We start from the raw sequence: 9,222 nt of genomic DNA, 5'->3' as shown, positions 1-9,222 counted from the left end.
GCGTGTGATAAATAGTTTTAAAACTCCAGACATATCCGCCTGTTTCTGCTTCTTTGGTTGTTTTTGGTTTTGTATTTTTTTCTTTTTTTTTAATCTTTGCTCTGCCCCGAAAAACCTCCTCCCCCAAATATCCCAGCATGCATCCCTGGCGGCCATCTTGACACCTACAGTACAGAAAACTGGCTCCCTGGCGGCCATCTTGACACCTAATGACGGCCATCTTGACACCTAATGACGGCCATCTTGACACCTACAGAACAGCATACTGGCTCCCTGGCGGCCATCTTGACACCTACAGAACAGCATACTGGCTCCCTGGCGGCCATCTTGACACCTACAGTACAGAATACAGCCTCCCTGTCGGCCATCTTGACACCTAATGACGGCCATCTTGAAACCTAATGGCGGCCATCTTGACACCTACAGAACAGCATACTGGCTCCCTGGCGGCCATCTTGACACCTACAGTACAGAGTACAGCATCCCCATTTATTGATATGTGACCCAGCTTGTCTGATTGGCTGCCATTGTGCACCAGCCAAGAAAAACTGCATTATATAAATATGAAATAAAGGCTTAAACCATGGGCGGAGCTTGAGGGGGTTCAGGGGGTGCACTTCTGGCTTCTGACTGTATTTTGTAATCATCTCTCTTAGCATGATTTGATGACTCGCTGTATGGCTGTAGTGCAAGTGTGTATGTGTGTGACCTGCTGTACTACCTAAATAACTCATTTTTAGGGGTTAGGGCATTGTAAAAACGCTAAAATAATAAAATAAAGGTCAAAGAAATCGTGCGCGCACGCTTCGCATGCTTGCGGGTGTCGGCCAAGCAGTCGCACCCCCAGGCGTCAAGTTCAAGCTCCGCCTATGGCTTAAACATGTAGCTATAGGTGTAATGTTAGAGTCCACAGAAGACATGTAAATATGAAATAAATGCTTAAACATGTAGCTAGGTGTAATGTTAGAGACCACAGAAGACATGTAAATATGAAATAAATGCTTAAACATGTAGCTAGGTGTAATGTTGGAGTCCACAGAAGACATGTAAATATGAAATAAATGCTTAAACATGTAGCTAGGTGTAATGTTAGAGACCACAGAAGTGAACCTTTTCAAGCCTGTTTTCTCAACTCTCTGTTTCTCTGCCAGACATTACGACTATAAGCCATATCTCCTAAATCGGAGGGTTAAACTGAACAACCAATATGTCTATTTGAAGCTACGATTCCCTGCTTTCACATGACATGACAAAAAAGGTCCAATGGCAGTCCCTCAATAAAGCTGGGTCACAAATGAACCACCCTGTCCAGAGCACACAGGAAGTGAAAGTGCCCAAGAAGGAAAGTCTGCCACAAATGAATAATGCTTGTTTTCTATCGTATATAGATCATGTGTTGTTGTTGTTTTTGCAGCAAGTGCAGAGACAGTTGTTTCCTGACAGATCAGTGAAGTCTGTCCCGCACGTTGAACTTTGAACCCACTGAGACCAGATTCTACAAAGTCATTTCTAAATAATGTCAGTTTTCTGGAGAAAAACACACTTAAACACTTCTAACACTTATTTTGAAGAGCCAAATATCCGTAACCGGATGTTACAATGACAACATGCTGCGTGCGGTGTCTTGGACCGGTTGTTGTTTTCTCGCTCGGTGCAGAAAAAACCCTGACCGTGAGTACCACAGCACCTGCTACAGGCCGTTGGAAAAACCTTGTTTTCACCAGAAAACAACATTCCTTTGCGCTGATTTTGAGATACAGGTATTTGAACGCGCGGAGCTTTGAATGCAAAATGGCCGCGGCCACTCTAGGTGTCCCACTTGGATTGTTGTGCTAGCGAACGGCGGTTAGTAGAATGATCTGTGATTGGCCGCCGACCCCCCCATCTGAAAATATGTTGCACACGTTTTCAGGATCTTTCTAAATTCCTTCCCTATAGTTCCCTCAGATCTTCTGCCCTACAGTGAGGATATCTTCCCTCAGAATCATGCCTTTCGTTGTTTTTTGTTTTGAACCTACTGTACCATGTCTTACTGTAAGTCTTACTGTAATTCTCATGACAACCTGTTGGTTTGTTGTAGTTTTCAACTGCCTGAAGAATTTATCTTTGTGCGTTTGACTGTGAAACTGTACTTAAGAAAACCACACCCTCTTTCACCCTTTTGCCTTTTTTGTTGTTATCAGTGGCGTGCACAGACAGACACTAGGGGGTGCTAGAGCTAAAGAAAAAGAAAAACGTTTTCTTTTTTTTCCTAATGTGTAGTGTGTGGACCATGCGGTGACATTGATAAAATCTTGATAAAAAACGCTTCTATATTATTTAGGCCCCCCACAATCTAAAGCTATGTTTCTATGTCAGTGGTTCTTCGATAAATAAAAAAATAGCAAACCTATGAGCTTGTAGATCTGCTATTTTTCAATAGCTAAAGCACCAAAATGGGTTCCCGCCCCAAAATGCGCTGCACAAGGTGCCCTTTTTTTCACTTGAGCACCTTGCCCCTCTAAATGTCTGTGCACGCCACTGTTGTTATTAATATTATTCTTATTATTTCCTTGTGCTCTTCGTAGATAGATTTCCTACCGTTCTCTGTTCTCTGCCAAACATTGACATTGTTGTGTTTGAATTGTTTAATTATTGCAGGATTGAACATAATTATTGAAATAAAGATTGTCCTCTTCTCTTTTTTTTTAAAACTTCCTTGCATTTTTTTCTCTTTCTTTCTCTCGATATTTTGTGCCACGTCCGTTTTCCATCCATGGCTCGTTTACGCACTGCACGATATTCGCTCCCGTTATGCTGTCGGGGACCATTGTTTTGGCACGTGCGTCCCATAGACTGTAAAAAATATGGACAAAGCGTTCTCTTGGTCTGATATGGACGTAAAATTAAGCCTGTCAGTCCTTCAATTGTAAATTGCCATCTTTCTAGATCCGTTTGGGCCCAGCTGGCCCATTGGCTGGCCCAGACAACGAGGCGGGACTTCCCCCCCTTCTTCTCCGTTGGTTTTTATTTTGACTCGAGTGGGTGGGGAATCCCGATCATAGACTGTAACGGTAGCCACGCCCCTCAGAACATACGCGACTTTATGGTAATTTCTTTAATAAATGGGACCATCATTTTCCAAAAAGAATATTATGACATTAGAAATGAGACTTTAAACTAGTGACTGGAAGCAGAAAGTATTCATGACCATGTTTATTAAGGTAATACAGTCTAGGTGAAGTTGGGCCCAAATACATGGACTTCTATGGGGCTATGGGTTTTTTGGGCCCAATGACAGCGCCACAACAGGCCATTATATGAACTTTCAGGAAATCCCGATTTCCTCAGTGGCTTCACAAAATATCTGTCTGACTGCCCCCCTGGTAAATAAATAATATTTATTAATTTCATTCATATTTATTATATCTATAAATGATTGGTGGACTGACTCCTTCAAAACCACTCTCAATTAAGAGAAAGTTTACGGCTGTCTGCATTTCAAATCTGTTATTATTATTATTATTTGTTTGTCTTTAAATGGTCCTATATGAATTGAATAGAACATATTTAGGGCTGTTTTCATGGTTTATTGCTTATAGCGCTCTCATAATATGGCAACACTGCTTCAAGGTTTTCCTTCTGCCGGGGTTGCCACGTCTGCTCATAATAAGCAACTTTGGGTTTTTGTTTTACAGTACTGGTCTTTCTTCATCCTGTCAAAACGTCTTCAAGTCAAGGACGGTATGGACCCCTCCACGGACCCCCACGGACCTCCATATTTACACTACAGCCAGGGACCCCCACATTTACAGCCTGTGTATTTGGTGACCCCCAGTCCACATACAAGATGTGTATTTATATTCAAAGTAACATTCCAAATTATTCCCCCTTTTCCCCAAGATGTGTATTCATTACTATTACTATTACTATTCATATTATTTCAATATAACAGATCTACAAGCCCATGCAGTCAACTTCCTTTGGGGCTAATTTTCACAGCCGTGGTTTGCTTATTAGTGCCACTATGTGGCAACCTCTCTGCTTCCTACAACGAGGGCTCCGTCTATTTAGCAAATCTAAAGCATCCTGTACATCCGGTTGCTTGATTATTAGTATTATAATTATTACATTGCAGTTATTGTAAAGAGACACATTATGTTTCTGTGTAAAAATAAGTAATTAAATAACGTAAAAAAGTAATCTAAATGGATAAATGCTATTCACTGGAGGAGGTCTCCACGGACATGTGCATATGACAGCAGTGTTGTTTTCGTCGACTAAAACTAAGACGAAAAATGTTCGTCGACTACCTTTTTTCACTGACAAAAACAAATGGAAACTAAATGAAAACTAAGCTACGATGACTAAAACTAAGACTAAAATATACTGACAATTTCGTCAACAAATAAAAACTAGACTAAAATGTTAGGAAGGGACTAGTGGACAAGAGATCCAGTATAAGTCATTTTACAATTGGGTTGCATGTGTAAAGTGTAAAATAAGTCAATATGACGGCAACAAGACCCGCCAAAATACATTTTAGTCGACTAAATCACCTGTAGATTTAGTCGACTAAAATCGTATGACATTTAGTCGACTAAAACTAGACTAAAACACTAATACATTCCAGGTGACTAAAATGTGACTAAAACTAAGTGAAAACTATTCAAGAGACTAATGACAAAAACTAAAATAGAAATTTGCTGCCAAAAACAACACTGTATGACAGTAGATAGGCCTACATAGAAGGGATTTTTGTCCAGCGTCCACTTTATAAAGTCCATGCACTCCAGTGAATAGCATTCATCCATTTAGATAACCTTTAAATTACTTATTTTTACACAGAAACATTACTTATTCATATATTTCTTTACATTTTTACATAATGTGTGTCTTATAGCATCGTTTAAATGCTTAATTTATAGTTTTAATGTGCAATTCATCTTTTTTTTCAATACCCTAGATCAGGGCTGGGCAACTTTGACTATGGAGAGGGCCACTATATTTCCACACTCACTCCCTAGGGCCATATATTACTGTCATAGCTAAAATAGCCGATCTACAAGCTCAAAACGCGTCGCTCTGCGACGCGTTTTGAGCTTGTAGATCGGCTATTTTTGGCTATATTCGAATTTAAATCTTTTTTTAATTGGAATCCTGAAAACTTAAATTTTTATGTAATTTCAAATGCCTTTAATTATACGTGTGTTGAAGCATTGAGCTACTAATTTAGACCAGCTTTAATTAAAGCAGGTCATGTTTTGCATGTTGTGGAATTGTAAACAGCTGAAACCAACCAACATTATATCAGTATTCTGACATTAACCTGAGGGCCACATTAAGTGAAGGTGGGGGGGCCGCACTGTGTTGGCTTGGCAAATCTAAGCTAGCAAATATAAGACGATCTCTTCGAAATAAGAGTATCCTCTAGAGTCTAGAGGATACTCTTATTTTGAAGAGATCGTCTTGTATTTGCAAGCTTTGATTTGCCAAAACAACACAGTGCCTACAACGAGCCGGTTGTCACTATCAGTGGAGGCTGGGCAGAGCTTCAGGAAACTACTGGAATTACTACTAGTTTTACTACTAATACTACTAACTACTGGCCTACTAATACTACTATAACTGCAGGTACTACTAACTACATATACTTCCTACCGAACAAACCTCAGAGAGAACACAAGGTGAGTTTAATTACCAACAAAAACCTTCTTTAAACTACAGCGATGTTAAATGAACATTATTGAGATTGATTGGTGGTCGTTCAGTTAAGACAGCTGCTGATGGACACACACACACACACACACACACACACACACACACACACACACACACACACACACACACACACACACACACACACACACACACACACACACACACACACACACACACACACACACACACACACACAGTCACAGTCACAGTCTCACACACACACACACACACACACACACACACACACACACACACACACACACACACACACACACACACACACACACACACACACGGTCACACGGTCACACGGTCACACACACACACACACACACACACACACACACACACACACACACACACACACACACACACACACACACACACACACACACACACACACACACACAGACAGAGGATAAGGATATATATTGGTTTGTTTGAATGATGGAGAAGATGATGCTAGCTGTTACCTAAAGTAGCCTACTAGGCTAGTGTGTGTGTGTGTGTCTGTGCGTGCGTGTGGTGTGTGTGTGTGTGTGTGTGTACATGTGTGTGTGAGAGATGTAGGCTCTGCTTTGCTGCTGGTTAACACGTTTTACTGACGTCACAACATGGAAGTCAGACTGGCAAAACCCTCATGTTTCATCATCATCATTTTAGTCACCTGGAATGTTTCTGTGTTAAATATCTTTTATTTTAGTTGACTAAAATTGTTTGATTTTAGGCGGTCCCTGGAACAACATATTTAGATTAGAAGATATTTGTAGAATCCATTTTGGTGTTGGCATCATGTTATGCTTTAGCTATTGAAAAATAGCAGATCTACAAGCTCGTAGTGCGCCACCGAGTGGCGCGCTACGAGCTTGTAGGTCTGCTATTTTTTTTTAAACTGTCAGGATTTAGAAGACATTTTTTAGAATCTGATCTCAGGTCAAAATGGGTTAAAGAACCACCATTCTTCTGTGCGTTAGAATCTGGTCTCAGGTCAGAATGGGTTAAAATACAAATGTTGTCACTTTTTTAAATGGACACCTGACTAGTCTGGACATTGGATCATAATGATGTCGTGATGAGGTCATGATGACATCACATGTTGTCTGTCAGTCCACGGTACGCCAACTGGCGGGCCGAATACTGATAATTAAACTATTCTGACCTGAGATCAGATTAAAAAAATGTCTGTTTGAAAATGACAGTTTTCTGAAAAAGCTATGTTTCTATGTATGTCAGTCGTTCTTCGATTAAAAAAAAATAGCAGACCTACAAGCTCGTATCGCGACACTCGGTGGCGCGCTACGAGCTTGTAGATCTGCTATTTTTCAATAGCTAAAGCATGACATGATCTAGCCCTCCAAGCAGAACCCAATGGTACTGAAGTTTCTGACATTTTGTTCGACCCAGTCCATGGGGTCCTGTTGCACTACTACCATGCCACATGGGACGCACCCATTTTAAAACCGCGCTCTATGACGATATTATTCAGTGTGAGGCTTTCTGAATATGTGAAGTATAAGTATCCATACATGCCGCTGCGAATATCTCCTGTGGCGCGGAAGCCGTTAAGTATTTTTAATCTATGTTTGCCCGATTTGGAAGCTTGGATTAATCTCTTCCTTCCTTGTTTATTGACACCTCATTGTACCGCCTATCTGGCTAGCTAGTCGCGCTATAGCTATGACAGAGCAGATCAGAGGCAGGGACGTAGCCGCACAAGCCAACCGCACACCGGGAGGCGGTACAATAAACGGTAAACAAACAAGAAGAAATAAAGCGACCAAATCGGTCAAACAAAGATTAAAAATACTTAGCGGCTTCCGCGCCACAGGAGATATTCGCAGCGGGATGTATAGCTACTTAAAGTTCCCGAATTCAGAATAACTCAAGTAAAATAATGCCGTCACTTGGCGCAGATCGTATTTTAGAGAGAATTTCTACATCCGCGTCCAGGGATTTCCAAACGAAAATACAGTAGTGAGCAGGGACCCAACATAAAACTCATCAAAATTTCAGAAAAGCTTTATGTAGGGTCCCGAAAGGGGCTAGACATGATGCTGACACCAAAAGGGGTTCCCGTTCAGAATGGGTTAAACTATGTCCGATTGACATTGTACGTGTATTTGTATTTAAATTCATACATGTATGAATAAACTAAATGCATTTGAAATTATATTGCAAAAAAATAAAAGAAAATTGCCGATCTGCAAGCTCAAAATAATAATATGAGCCCTCTGGAGTGAGTGTGGAACTATAGTGACCCTCTGGAGTGAGTGTGGAACTATAGTGACCCTCTGGAGTGAGTGTGGAACTATAGTGGCCCTCTGGAGTGAGCGTGGAACTATAGTGGCCCTCTGGAGTGAGCGTGGAACTATAGTGACCCTCTGGAGTGAGCGTGGAACTATAGTGACCCTCTGGAGTGAGCGTGGAACTATAGTGGCCCTCTGGAGTGAGCGTGGAACTATAGTATAGTGGTCCATTCTTTTCCATCATCAAAGTTGCCCAACGCTGATTGATAATAGTCTACGACTCGGCCTCAGAGTGCTCGTTCAATAGCGGAGGAGCATCAATGGACGGGTCGATGCTTACCGTACCGTAGTGCTGACAGAGTGTCTGATTCTCAGAGCGAGGAGTGCTGCTCTGTGTCAGACAGAGTCTCTGCCAGACACTCCCAGTCCATTTCACTGCTGCAAGTCACTGTCTCCACCAGGCCGAAGGCATGGGGGAGAGTGTGCGTTGTGCAGTGCACACTCCTTTATTATTTACTATAGTCCTAGCCTCGATACCCAGGCTTTCATTTTGTCTGCGTGAAAGATGAAAGCCTGGAAAAAGCCGTGGGCTGAACCAGTCTAAAAGTGGGAGTCAACCCTTCCGGGTGGGCGTCGCTCTAAATGATGTGACGTAGCGCTGCACTAGGGGGGAGAGGAGGGGCCGGGGGTGACGGACAGATCGATGAGATCCAATCAGGGTGCGCGCATTTCTGAGGCGCGACCCGCCCCTCTAGACCAGAAATGTCTCTGCTTAGGTCAGGCTACTATAGTCCTAATAAACCCCAAGAAATTACTTCTGGCCACGAAAGATCACGGGATCTACTGAATGTGACAAACTGACATATTGAGCCTATGACACACAGACCCCTTTTCTACCGGTTGGTTCCCAATGGGAACCGGTTCAGTATTATATATATATACATATATATTTAAAAATGTAAAGTTTGTAATACAATAAATCATTGTCTTCGTGTACATAATCAACTGGGGAAGTTTCATGGTGATAACAATCTAATATAGGTCTGGTTTTGCTACACTCAATTCATAATTAACGTTCCGATTTTGGAGCTCTGGCTCATGGACTAAAAACCAAAAAGAACTGAACCGGTTCATTGGGAACTGACCGGTGGAAAAGGGGCCTCAGTGTCAGGAACTGCAGGGAACTGGGGGGGGGGGCAATGAAGAACCGGGAAGTCTGGCGTGGCGTTTTGAAATCTATGATCTCGACCTCGGTCGAAAAATGATGATGTTGATG

At 41.9% G+C, this 9,222-nt stretch overlaps 1 long non-coding RNA gene across 2 annotated transcripts; it reads right to left on the bottom strand.

Annotated features, from left to right (window-relative positions):
- Window positions 1-5: 5 nt before the first annotated feature.
- On the bottom strand, window positions 6-2,590 carry LOC310868296. 2 transcript variants are annotated; one of them, XR_014570076.1, is made up of 4 exons: window positions 912-2,590; window positions 463-548; window positions 229-398; window positions 6-164 (listed from the first exon to the last, which is right to left on the bottom strand). It is a non-coding gene; the product is annotated as an uncharacterized lncRNA (long non-coding RNA). The 2 variants fall into 2 exon arrangements; XR_014570075.1 differs by having other exon boundaries at window positions 6-398.
- Between the last annotated feature and the right edge of the window lie 6,632 nt (window positions 2,591-9,222).

This window comes from Protomyctophum parallelum, assembly GCF_964188405.1.
Source record: "Protomyctophum parallelum genome assembly, chromosome: 12".
In the NCBI taxonomy this organism is placed as follows: Eukaryota; Metazoa; Chordata; class Actinopteri; order Myctophiformes; family Myctophidae; genus Protomyctophum; species Protomyctophum parallelum.
This window is presented reverse-complemented; position numbering and strand designations above follow the sequence as displayed.